Source organism: Scylla paramamosain, chromosome 30 (assembly GCF_035594125.1).
Source record: "Scylla paramamosain isolate STU-SP2022 chromosome 30, ASM3559412v1, whole genome shotgun sequence".
Lineage (NCBI taxonomy): Eukaryota > Metazoa > Arthropoda > Malacostraca > Decapoda > Portunidae > Scylla > Scylla paramamosain.
Window position 1 is genome coordinate 8,618,597 of NC_087180.1, and position 14,449 is coordinate 8,633,045.

Sequence of the window (14,449 nt, forward strand, 5' to 3'; positions counted from 1 at the left end):
GGATCTCATGATGTTCCTGATACTGCATCAGCACACGAAGCCACAACCCTCTGTGTCATTGTACTAAAATGAGTCTCTTTCGGAAACGAAGCCAAGGTCATACTGCAAACATCTCTCCCTAGAACATCGTTGTGATGAAACTAGAACTCATATTGAACAGCCTCTCCGTTGGAGAGCAGAGCTGCAGAAGGTCCCTTGGAGACAATATACACGCCGTGGGGAAGCTGAAACTGAACTCCGCCTGGGGTGATGATGCCGCCGTCTCCTACGACAGCCTTAGAGGGTGCTGCACGCTTCTTGCGGTCGTACTGAATACCTTCACCAGTGGAGAGAAGAGCAGCAGAAGGCCCAGCAGCAACAACTGACACACCAGGAGGAAGCTGGATAAGCTGTCCACTCGGAGTGATGATGCCGGATTCGCCAACCACAGCCTCAGAAGCGCCGCGCTTCCTGCGGAGTGGGAGAGGGAGGCCTTCCTGATCCAGCTGCACGTTCTTGCCGTCAGCAGTCACGACGCCTGAGGGGCCGACCACGAGAATGTTGGTGTGCTCATCATGGGTGAACTGCCTGTTGTTGCCGTTGGGCATGACGATGCCAGTGTAGCTGTAGGGACCGAAGGCCACGGGCTCTGGCCTGGCTGGGGCAGGGAGGTTGTTGTGCAGGGTAGCAAATTCCATGTCAAACTGCTTGTGTGATCCGTCCTTAAAGACCACTCCAGACTCCCCGATTTCAGCGACGTTGTCAGCCTCCTCACGGGTGAATTGCTTCAGCCTTCCGTCAGGAAAGACGATGCCAGATTCCCCGTACTGGGCGCTGACGCCCGCCGCCATCAGACACAACGCTACCTGTAAGTCACACGGGAGGATGAGAAAGCCGCGACACCAGGGGTAAAGAATTTTCACATTGACTGTAGAAAACACTGAACACCAGGAAGTGAGGAATCATACCAAAAGCTTCATGGCTGCAGTCCTGGTCTTCCTCAGCACTCCAGGATAAGGCTACTGGGACGACTGGCGCAGATGTGTGGCGGACGCCTTTATATACTATGCCGCAACACACCGCTGGCCTTTGCTCTTATAGAGCATTCATAGTTAAGTTCTTGTCTCTTGCCCTCTGGTTCCTTGCTGACCTTAAAGAACATCCACGAGGCAGATACAGCTCATCCTTGATTATCCGTTTACGAGACTTCTTTTAGGCGTGAAGAATGAAAAACATAGCAGCCATGAGATGTTGAGGATTCCTGACAGAGAGAAAAGTCACATGCCAAGAATCAGCGGAGCGTTCAGGTTATGGAACGTGCATTTATTTATTTATTTTTTTTATACAAAAGCTTTTTTTGTTTTACTCACCTTCTCTAATCCATCTTTTTTAGCGGGTATTGGTAACAACACACATTTTCACTTTTTGTTTCTGCTTTTAGTTTCAGTTCCTCGCTCAACCGTTACTTTTATTGCTTGGATGAAAATGTGGTCACTACAAACATGAACATTGGAGACGATTCTTTTAAACAAATACACAGAAAGAAGACTGGCCATGAAATAAACAAATATGCCGATGTTGACTTAGGTAACAGTTATGATCCTTTTCTTCTCCTTTCTCTCTTCTCCATAAGTAGTTTTCGTACATTTTTCCTTATCTGATGTTCCTCATTTCCTAATTTGTGTCACTCTTCTCTTCCAGAATATTTTCCTCCTCTTGCTGCTGCTCCTCCTCCTCCTCCTCTCCTCCTTGATTTCCAGAAGGCATTTGATAAAGTTCCTCATTAGCGCCTCGTGGATAGAGGATTGGTTGGCAAACAGCGTGTAGTATTTAACGGTAAATCTTCAAGTTGGATCAATGTAAGTAGTGACGTTCCTCAAGGATCAGTCTTAGGACCGATCCTCTTCATAATATATATCAGTGACATAGACGAAGGAATCACAAGTAAATTGTCAAAATTTGCTGATACTAAGATTACTAACAAGGCTGACTCACCAACCGTAAGTCAAATTTTGCAAAATGACATAGACACTGTCATTGAATGGTCTGAAAAGTTAAATGTGAACTTTAATTTTGATAAATATCACATATCACACATCAGAAATAGCAACCCTCAAGAAAATTAGGCAATGGGTAATACTCCCATCAAGAGTGTGGATGCTGGAAAAGATCTGGGAGTTTTGATATCAACAGATCTTAAATCAAGCAAACATTGCACCGGTCAATAAAATTGCCAATAAATCAATAGGCTTCATAGAAAGATCTTTCGCTTTCAAATCTGAGAAAATATTCCTGACCTTGTATAACTCACTTGTACGTCCTCATCTTGAATATAACATAAATTTTAGTTACCTTGTTACAAAAAAGATATTGAGAAATTAGGAAAATAAAACGTAGAGTAACAAAAATTATCTCAAGGCTTCGCAATAAACCCATTGAGGAACACCTTAAAGAATTAAATCTATTCTCCCTATCAAAACGCAAATTAAGAGAGGACCTAATGTTCCTTTACAAAATTGTTACAGGTTTCACAAATATAAATCCTGAACTCTACCTAACATTCAACCAAACAAATGTTACAAGAAGCAATGGCTTCAAAGTAAAACGCAAGCGATTTAAAAAAAACTGAAGCCAAACATTTGTATTTAATCGTGTAATAAATATCTGGAATGGTCTTTCATCAAGCGTCGTTAACTCAAATACTGTGGATTCATTTAAAACCTTTTCTTGACAGGTATCTAGAAACTTAATTCCAGCTGTCATCTGATCGGGATATATTTCATTAAGGAAGAAAAACAACTACTTTACAACAAATAAAACTGATCAGATTAAAGAGACCTAAATGATGGCTAGGTTCCTCAGCGACCTACTACTGACCCCGTCACAGTAATGATAAAAGGAATCGAGCCCTTGCAGAGCTAATAACCCATCGCTTATAATCATTTAGTAAAAATGTATCCGATTCAATCAAATTTATGGTAAAGGAAGTGCCTCATCACGGGACACAAATATTAGGATTGAATGTATATTACATGTGGTAGAAGTAGACATCATCTCTTTCTTACTTTCCTCTCAAATTCCATGTTGTGTTTTCTGTACAACATGGTACCAATTCTTTTTTCCTGCCAGCTTCGGCTGGAGGGTTGAGGGGTAAGGAGTAGCTTTCTCCGGTGCTATCCTGTCTCTCTCACTGATAGTTAAAGTAGAATAATTACCCGAACAGCCTAGTAAGGACCTCAGGATCTGTTCTTGTTTGGACTTCCTTTGTATTCCTTTGTATCCCTCCTCCTGCTTCTCCTCCTCCTCCTCTTCCTCCTCCTTCTCCTCCTCCTCCTCCTAAATTGCAAAACAAGTAAATTTGCAGACGACACCAAAATAGTAAGTAGAGTAACGCCAGTGTCACAATGGCAGGAACTGCAGTGTGACTTCAATAAACTAACAAGCTGGACAGAAAATGGCAGATGAGATTCAATATAGAAAAGTGTAAAATTCTACATATCGGAAGCAACAATATTCAGGCGAGATATGTAATGAATAACATGCCACTGTCAAGCGCTGATAAAGAAAAAGATCTTGGTGTCGTTGTGTCAAAAGACCTAAAGCCGAGTCAACACTGCACAGAAACAGTAAAGACGGCAAATAAATTAGTACGGTTCATTGGAAGAACCTTTGAATTTAAATCAGAAAAGGTTATACTTGCCTTATATAACTCACTGGTGCGCCCTCATCTAGAATACTGTGTACAGTTCTGGTCACCATATTACAAAAAAAGACATTGAAAACCTAGAAAAGATAGAGCGCAGAGTCATAAAGATGATTCCAAGATTGCGTAATAAGCCGTATGAGGAACGACTGGAATAACTAAACCTATTTAGTTTAACAAAGCGCAGGATAAAATGAGACCTAATTGAAGTGTTCAAAATTTTTTTAGGGTATAGTAACATTGATGCAAATAAATATTTTACCATTGATCATTCTAACCTAACAAGAAATAATGGATTCAAGAAACGTTTTAAATCCCACGAGGCCAGACATTTTTTTATTTAATCGTACAGTAAATATATGGAATAAACTTCCTGCAGAAATCGTAAACAGCAATTCTATTGAATTATTCAAAAATAAAAAAAATAGACAAATATTTAAAAGCAAATCCCCAACAAGCTCTCTTGTCCGAATAATTAAATTGATATTAATAATAATTAAAGTAATAAATTGTATTAACTTTCAGACAGGCGTATAGAGTTCACCGTAGGGTGAATAGTAGAACTTCCTTTCATCCTTTCCTATGAAAATTCCATGTTAGTTTTTTCATACTGCATGGTACTTTTTCCCAACTATTTCCATGTCAGCGCAAGCTGGAGGGAGTGGTGGGTGGGCAGGAGCCTTCTGCTATGCTGTCCTGTCTCTCTTCACTGTAGCTAGTTAGAAGTAGTTACCAAACAGGCTTGCAAGGACCAAAAGGTGTGTTGTTGTTTGACTTTCCTTTGTATTCCTTTGTATTCCCAGCTGTTTCTCCTCCTGCTCTTCTTTCTCCTCCTGCCCCTTCTCCTCCTCTTGCTTCTCTTCCTCCTCCTCCTCCTCCTCCTCCTCCTCCTCCTCGGTTAAGTTAATGGAAACTGTAATTCGCGGTTAGTCACTGAGTAACAAAATTTAACTTTTATCTTGTCCTTGGCCGTAAACCATAATTTTCCAGTTATTTCCGCCCAAACAAAATAGAAAAAAAAGTTATTTTGATCCTAAACCTTTTGCTTTTGTGGTTAGAACAATGAATCTACATTTTTGCCTTATTTCATTATAGTACCACTATTGGTACTATTGGTATTGCAAAATCGCAATTGCTTATCTAATTGTTTTTTTGAAGTATTGCAAATAACTAAAAACAATGAAAGAAAGAATATAAAGTGTTCTAAGGATTTTTTATTTTAATAAGATCATTCTTGAACTAACCAGATCTAGCAAGAAATTTCTCATATTTAGAAGAATTTGCTTACATTTCAGAAATCTCAAATCTTCCAGAATGTTCTACCAGACACTTTTAGAAGTTTCTTGAGCATTTTAGAAGATTCTGTTCAATGTAAACATTTCCAGAATATTTCAGAACTTTGTAGAATACAGTAGAAATATGTAGATATATCAAGAATTTTTCTAGAATCTACAAGAATTTTCTAGAATGATTCAGAATATTCTAAAGTAGGTTCAAGAATATTTTAGAAAGATTGAAAACATTCTGGAACACATTCTAGAAAGACTGAGAATATTCTAGAGTACTGCTTGACAATATAAAAGTAGGGGTTTACAGACCATCAATCAGTTCTGCTTTGGCTGCCTAAGAAGACACATCACAAGAGGTGAAATGGTATCAAAAGGCTGCGATCATTCTCCAGATGCATTCTGCTACATATGTGGTCAATTCATCAAGACAAGAGCAAAGAAGTTATCTGTGACAGCAACTGAAAAAATGGTGAAATTTAGCTATTTTTGGTGCAGAAAATCATTCTAAAAGCCGCAAAAGCAAAGTTTGACAGGAATATTGGATATTTTCTATTGTTTTGCAATGAAAAGAGTTGGAAAATAACGGTTGCTTGTCAAAGGCAAAAATCGTGTTGCATAGTGTTATAATCTAATCAAGGACTCTCTGCATTGCTTTAGAAATGAACGCTCCTGTTTAAACAATCTGCTCGATTTTTTTTAACGACGTTTTATAGCATGTATGACGAAACAGTAGATGTAGTTTATCTGGAATTTGAACAAGCATTCGACAAAGTTTCTCATAAGCGGCTACTAAGTAAATTAAAAGTACATGGTATACAGCAAAATTATCAAATGACTCGATGATTGGCTGTCTGAGAGAAAGCAACGCGTTAATATTAATGGTAAATCTTCAAGCTGGCGAGATGTTTTAAGCAGTGTACCACATTGATCTGTACTCCGCCCTGTTCTTTTCCTCATCTACAGTAATATCGATGGGGTGACCTCACCTGTAAATAAGTTTACTTACGCTACTACGCTACTATAATAACGAACAAAGTAACTACAAGAATTGACAAAATGAAATTTCAATCCGACATCGAGCGCTTAGTCACTTAGTCAGATAAGTGGCTGATGAGATTTAATATCGATAGGTATAAAGTGTTGCATATAGTAAATAATAATGATTGTGTAAATTATTCAATGAACGAGGAAAAAGACATAGGAATGGTGGTTACCTTAGTTCTCAAATCAAATAAGCATTGCTCAGAAATTGTTAGGATAGCGAATAAATTGGTTGGGTTCATTGGAAGGACTTTCGAATTTAAGTCGGAGAGAATAATTTTCAATTTTGTATAACGCACTTGTCTGACCTCACCTTGAATACTGCGTCTAGTTTTGGTCACCCTATTATAAGAAAGATATAGACAAGCTGGAGAGAATCCTAAGAAAAGTTACCAAGATGACCCCACGACTGTGAAACAAGTCATATGAGGAGCGTTTGAGGAAACTCAGCTTGTTCAGTTTAGAGAAACGTAGGATGCGATGGAACTTAATAGTCATTCAAAACGTTTCAAGGTTTGATAATGTTGCATCAACAATTATGTAATTGTTGGCCGTAGTAACACCACTCGAAATAATGGTTATAAAATCACAGGTAAGCGATTCAGATCTGACGAAGCTAAACACTTTTCTTTGATAGAATCGTTAATATTTGGAACTCTCTAAGAACAAGTAAGAATGGGTAATATTGTTGTGAAAACTAAACCAGAATCAATATTCAAGCTTGTACGATGACCTACAGTTTTCCATTTTATTCTCTTTATGCTGTCGATGGTAATTGATTTTGTAGTGGGGCTTCAGAATAATGCACATGGTTTTACTAAAACTAATTTAGATTCTTATTTCCTGATGAGATACTGCTAATACCTTTCGTGATAATTATTTTTATCCTGTTGATGCAATGTTCATTCTCACGATGTTTATGGAAATTATTAGAAATATCTCAGAAATTTGTGTCAATTTAATCCTTGCATGTCTGAAAATTTGACACAACTAACGCCCTTTACACAAAACTTAAATCCAATTAAAATGGAGTCCTTGCAGGTCGATTTTTCTTCCATAAAAATAATTCGATTAGCTCTTTCATAAGCTGATTTCTCTAGAGACTTAATTCCTTCGACAAAATATAGCACACTTACGGAGACAAAATATCTCAAAGATATAATACAGTAAACAGATGTCAGTTCTCGTTTCGACTCACTGTCGCCCGATGTCTGTATCCACTACCGGCCAGCAGAAGAGCACTTTTATTTCTTGATTTCAGAGGATATGACAGTGAAAGAAGGGGATACCTCAAGACACAACAACTTTATATAGAAAATAATTCTGAAATTATTGAAAAATTACAGATTGACTAAAAATGCTCAAAAAGCCAGAGAAATAAATGAAATATAATACGGACGATGGCATACACACACACACACACACACACACACACACACACACACACACACACACACACACACGCGCGCGCGCACACACACATAGAAGTGATATAGAGGATTAAGAAAGCCATTGCAAAACCTACACCCGAAACATGATCTGATCTGATCTGATCTCTCTCCATCCAATCCTCAGTCCTCGATGGTAAAATACTTAGTTTAGGTTCAGTGTACTAATTTACTGGTAAATAAACATGTACATTTTTAATACAAGACAGTTACAGATGAGCCTCATTTCACCTGATAAGCAAAACTAAACTAATATTGTTTTAAGCCAGTATTTCTTAACCTTTTCCGACCTGAGCACTCCCTAACTGATTAACATCTTGTCACAGGGATTAAATACATGCGACATTTCCTAGCATCCCTTAAAATTTATTTCAGCCCTCCCAGATTAGGAGAGTGAAAATCTTGTTCACAATAAAAGACTGCTGTTGATAGGAAGTTCAAACTTTAGATTACTGTATCTAACTAATCTGGTCTAGCGGTTAAAAAAAAACACTCAAATATTTTTGTCTTTAAGATATATTTTTTCTCTTATTACAGTTTAATATAAGGCATATAATAAATTCTGAAGCCATGGCGTACATACTTAGAATAGTGCACCTTTCCTAGGATAACAAAAAGAAAGTACCAGTGATGCAGCTAATATATTACTTCATTGTGTAAATGTATTTTGTGCTAGCTGATTACTAGTCTTTAACACCATAACGTATATGATCTAACGCAAGGAACATTTATTACTTCATCATTAGAGAGCTACCATACTGAGTCTCACACATGCTGAAGTAATAATGACCACTAGAAAAAAGTAACTGCACAGACATGGATGTTTACAGTGAGGGGGTCAGCTGGCTGCTGTGGTGCGCAGGATTCGTGTTGTTATAACATGATGCAGCGGTTCATGATATGATTTTTTATTTTGTTTGCCTTTTTTTTTTCTTTTTTTTTTTTTTATACTTTATTATTATTTTATTATTTTTTTTTTCTCTCTCTCAAATTGCAGTGAAAATTTAATGACGTTTTAGTGGTTACTACAATTCATTTTATCACTTCATGTAATATCCACTCGACCTCCAACCAGTTCATTCCAGAACTCACAAGTGGACACCTCCAACTCGTACATTTTGTTCTCACGCATTTCGTCACCCCACATCTGTCAGCACCTGTTTCCGGCCCACAACTGTCGCACCCGAGATCTGTTTGCAACCTTCACGTTTCCAACACAGTAAAGCAGGATATGTTCATTAAACCAAACAAATATCTCAGAAACATATGATGAGTTCTCGAATCGTCTTCAGATTTTAATCAAAAATTGCGTTTTACATTTCAATTTGGGTATGAGCTTTCATCATGGCGGAGGGCATCCTTATGTAATTGACGCTTTTACGGGAACGTCATAATGGTTCCTATGAGTAAGGATGGTAAAGGTTTTGATTCTTGTTTTTCATCAAGGTCTATCAAACTTTTTAAATAGTAGTGAAGCTCTTCAGACACAGGCGCACACACCCGCGCGCACACACACACACACACACACACACACACACACACACACACACACACACACACATGCGGAAATTAATTCACTTAAGATTACAGTGACGAACCTATTATGGCGATTGGATTATATAAAAGGGAAAAGGGCACGTAACCTTCTTCACCTCACTCTGAGAAGCAAGAAACCATTGGCTCTTCGCACACCTCTATGAACTATAAAATTCCGCCTTCCTGGGCATGCTTTTTAACTCAAATGCTGTGGGAAACGGAAGATGTTATATAGTTGGAAATAAGGATAAAATAATGAATATTTAGTCATAATATAAAATATATTTGAACATCACATTTCATGATGCTTCTGATAGTGTATCAGCACACAAAACCACAATCCCTTGTTTCATTGTACTAAAATTAGTCTCCTTCAGAAACAAAGCCAAGGTCCTACCGCTAACATCATTTTCTAGAACATTGTTGTGATGGAACTACAAGTCAAACTGAATAGTCTCTCCGGTGTTGAGCACAATTCCAGAAGGCCCGTGAAGAACAACAGACGTGCCAAGGGGAAGATGAACAGGCCGTCCGCTAGGAGTGATGATGCCGCTCTCTCCTAGAACGGCCGTAGAGGGTGCTGCACGCTTCTTGCGGTCGTACTGAATATTTTTGCCAGTGGAGAAAACTGCTCCAGAGGGTCCATGAACAGGGACTGACACACCTGGAGCAAATTGGATAACCTGTCCACTCGGGGTGATCATGCCGGATGGGCCAACCACAGCCCCAGAAGGACTGCGCTTCTCGCGGAACTGGACGTGGTTGCCGTTAGAGAGAGTGGCGCCAGAGGGACCCACAAGGACGATCTTCACACCAGCAGGAAGGTGAACCAGCTGGCCGTCACTGAACTGCGCGCCAGAGGGGCCCTCGAGCGCCACGGAGCGCTTCCTACGGAGTGGGAGAGGGAGGCCTTCCTGACCCAGCTGCACGTTCCTGCCGTCAGCAGTCACGACGCCTGAGGGGCCGACCAGGACAATGTTGGTGTGCTCATCATGGGTGAACTGCGTGTTCTTGCCGTCGGGCATGACGATGCCAGTGTAGCTGTAGGGACCGAAGGCCACGGGCTCTGGCCTGGCTGGGGCAGGGAGGTTGTTGTGCAGGGTAGCAAATTCCATGTCAAACTGCTTGTGTGATCCGTCCTTAAAGACCACTCCAGACTCCCCGATTGCAGCGACGTTGTCAGCCTCCTCACGGGTGAATTGTATCAGCTTTCCGTTAGGAAGGACGATGCCAGATTCCCCGAACTGGGCGCTGACGCCCGCCGCCATCAAACACAACGCTACCTGTAAGTCACACGGGAGGATGAGAAAGCCGCGACACCAGCGGTAAAGAGGTGTCCACATTGGCAGTAGAGAGCATTAAACACCAGCAAGTGAGGAACCTTACCAAAAGCTTCATGGCTGCAGTCCTGGTCTTCCTCAGCACTCCAAGATGCGGCTACTGAGACGACTGGTACGGAAGAGTGGCGAACGCTCTTATATACTGCCCCTCTACACGGCGTTCACCTTTGCTCTTATAAAGCTTAGTTGAATTCCTGTCTCTTGCTCTCTGGTTTCTTGCTGACCTTAAAGAACATCCAAGAGGTTGATGCAGCTCATCGATGACAATCCGGTGACGAGATGTCTTTCGAGCTTGAAGAATGTAAAACAGAAACACGTGAAACACTGAGGATTCTTAACTGAGAAAGAGAGAGAAAGAGAGAGAGAAAGTCTTATGTCAAGAATCAGCGGAGCGTTCAAGTTCTGGGACGCGCTTTTATTTTTGCGTTACTGATATTAAAACTAATATTTTTTTTTATTCATTTTGTCTAGCCTATCTTGACAAGAGGGTATTAATAACTACATTTCTGATGTTCGCATTGCACAATAGTTTCCTGCTTTTACACTCATTCCCTCGCTCAAGCCTCGCACTTATTGCTGGGATGCAAATGTGGGCTGTACAAACATGAATATTGAAGGCGATTCTGTTATGGTAATACGCGGAAAGAAAATTGACCATGAAATTAACAAATATGCTGATGTTAACTTTGGAGAAAATTATGATTATTTTCTCCTTTCCCTTTCTCTCCGCTTCCATTTGTAATATTAATACATTTCTTTTCATAAAATTGCTCGTCATTTCCTAATTTGTCTCATCCCACTTTACTTTTCCACTAACTTTTATCTCCTCTCCCTCCTCCACTATCACCAAATTAAAATCATCACGGAAAGCTATTGATTTTTATCAATCCTCTTCATTCACTCCCTTTTCTTTTCCATTTTTTCCGCTTATTTTCCTTTGTAATTCCTATATTCATACCATGAGCTTAGATGCTTTATTGGAAAGGAGAAAAAAGAAAACGGGAATAAGGAGACCTTAAGACGCACGCGTACGTACTTGCACACACACACATACACACACACACACACACACACACACACACACACACACACACACACACACACACACACACACACACACACACACACATACACACTGGTCACCTCTGGGATTTTTTCGCTGATAAGCGGGGTGGTTACCGTCTCCCCTAACGAGGGGGATGAGGTGTGTGGTGTATGAGTTTAGTCTTACCTAGTGAACGGTAATAATGAGCTTGAGCTAGCACTGAGAGGAGAGGGTAACGGCTGGTGTTTGAGGGTCCGCTCGTGATCAGGCCTTGGTGAATCACACACACACACACACACACACACACACACACACACACACACACACACGCTCTATTTACCTCGCTTCCTGCAAGCAAGGTGAAGTTGTATGCTTTCTTCACACAAAGAAGAGGAACCAGACTCCCGAGAGAGAGAGAGAGAGAGAGAGAGAGAGAGAGAGAGAGAGAGAGAGAGAGAGAGAGAGAGAGAGAGAGAAAGCGTGTTTAATACGAATCCTGTTACATTTAACTGTACTTGAAAGGAAGATTTGTCTAAACCAAATCTTTTTCACTTGATGTTGATCCTTGGGGTGACTTGACAACTTGACAAGTGATAACTTGTACATGTAACTTTTATGTGAATACCTTAAAATGTGTTAATCGTTTAAACACTGACTGGCACACATAGCTTATACATCACACACAGTACTGTCGAACATATAAGACTGCACCGACAGCACGCACTTGTATATTTCTGATATACGTTGAACGAAAATTACTTGGATAATAATGTGTATGTCATGCAGGAGCGGGTGTACTATGATCGTTAGGGACAGACGTGCACGAATGTTATGTGGAAGTTATGTCGTCAGAAATGGACAGGTAAACCGGGATGTAAGTGATGGCAAACAGGAGGCGTGGGTCTGTGGCTCAAGGCTGCGTGGAGGCAGTGTTCTTATCACGTGTGAGTTTAGATGATATATTTAGAGACGTCAACTCTGACTCCTAATGAAGAAATTTGAACTTGTGATACTGAGGAATAAAAACTTGCTTACCCTGCTTCCTGTGGTCAGCTGGCACCCAGATTCCCGTGATTTGCTTTGTTGCTACATCAAGTAATACGCAAATGCAAATACACAGGGAAATATAATAGGTTTTCACTTGTAATTTGAGTCTATTACCATATACTTGTTGTCTGTCAACTGATGAACACAAACATTAACACACATAAAAAAAAAATATAGCATGCACGAAGGCAAACTTGTATGTGTAAGATAGCTAACTGCTTGATTCTTTGTGTGTGTGTGTGTGTGTGTGTGTGTGTGTGTGTGTCGATCTCCCAGCTCGACCGCCCACCTGTCCGCATGCCCGTCTATCCATCTCTCTCTCTCTCTCTCTCTCTCTCTCTCTCTCTCTCTCTCTCTCTCTCTCTGTGTGTGTGTGTGTGTGTGTGTGTGTGTATATATATATATATATATATATATATATATATATATATATATATATATATATATATATATATATATATATATATATATATATATATATATATATTCATCAGCCACAAAAAAAGAAAATGAAAACAAAACTAATGCAATTTTCTTACCTCGAGTATTTCGTATAGCGTTCAAGACGTCTCTTCACTTCTCTTAGCCGCAGTAATAGGACAAGATTTTGCATTGTTTCGTGCGGCATTTATGTCCAAGACTCCGTAATCAACCCATTCAGCTTCGTTATGGTGCTGACATCCTTGTCTTTTAGGTTTCGTTTTAAAGCATACCACAAGATTTCTATTGGATTGATATCAGGGTTATTCTGGCCAATCATTAATAAGTCTGATATCACAATAATGAAGCCACTGCACCACTGGGAAGTTGTAGTGTGAGGAGGAGCAATGTTTAGTACTCTAGTTGGAACACTTTGGCCCTGGCACTCTCGAACGCATCACAAAAATGGTAACTTAGCAATTCATAATATACATGCTGATTTACTGTAACATTTGCTAGCAATACTGTTAACTTCCCAAACCCTATTCTCGAGAAACAACCCCAGATCATCAAGAAATCGGTGTTCTTCTATTCCACAAAGGTAACAAGTCAAGAGGGTCGCCACCGTTACGGGAGATCATGAACATCACCTCTATTACATGTCACCGTAATCGTTGTTCCATCATTCCATAGCACACCAAGCTAGTCTTAGTCACGTCAGACCAAAAATTTAAAAGTAAACTTGACCCTACGCTTCGTGTATGCAGGAATGATAAACGGTTTCCTCACGGCGCGGTGACTTGTGTCCAGGTCTTGAATGCATCGGCTAACCGTCCTCATCGACACATCTTGAAACAACCCGTCATTGTTCCTTTCCAAAACCCGGACTGTGAGATGAGGATTTCTTTCCAACTCCCTCATCATAATGTTATTTGACTGATCAGAAATCTTTCTTGGTCTCCTTCAACATGGTTTGTGGACTGACATGTAAGCGGCACCTCCCTCACAGTGCCTCACAATCAAGGATTTGACGTAGGTGTTCCTTGCTGACAACCCACAGCACCACAAAAGAAATCACTAACGCCGTTGTTTCTCCACTTTCTTTGGCCTGGTGCCCTGCATCCTTCATTGCAACGATCCTTGAGATAGTATCCTTGGTTAACTGTTAACCAGGCATGTTATGGAACACTACAGCAGTCAAGACGAGCACTAACCACAGAGCAACACCGCGACCTTGAGCAGAGCAGACCACACACTGCCACCCCCATAGGCTGTGATCCCCCGTCACCCACACGCATTATTAAATTTAGGTGATAATATTCCCGATAGTATTGCTAAGCATAAGTCAACATGATTACTTTGAATTGCTAAAATCACTGTTTGTACTACGCCAAGTTACTCCAGTAAATAAACACACGGCAATATCTACACACACGGTAATATCCCCTATCACTGCCAGCACGCCTAGGAGAAGCAAAGAGACGTCATCACTAGTGTACAAGTAAGAATAATGCACTATTATTATTGTTGTTGTTATTATTATTATTATTATCATTATTATTATTATTATTAATATTATTATTATTATTATTATTATTATT

The 14,449-nt window shown here is 40.0% G+C and overlaps 1 pseudogene; it reads right to left on the minus strand.

Annotated features, from left to right (window-relative positions):
* LOC135116037 (collagen alpha-2(I) chain-like) lies at window positions 1-10,539 on the minus strand (annotated as a pseudogene).
* Window positions 10,540-14,449: the final 3,910 nt, after the last annotated feature.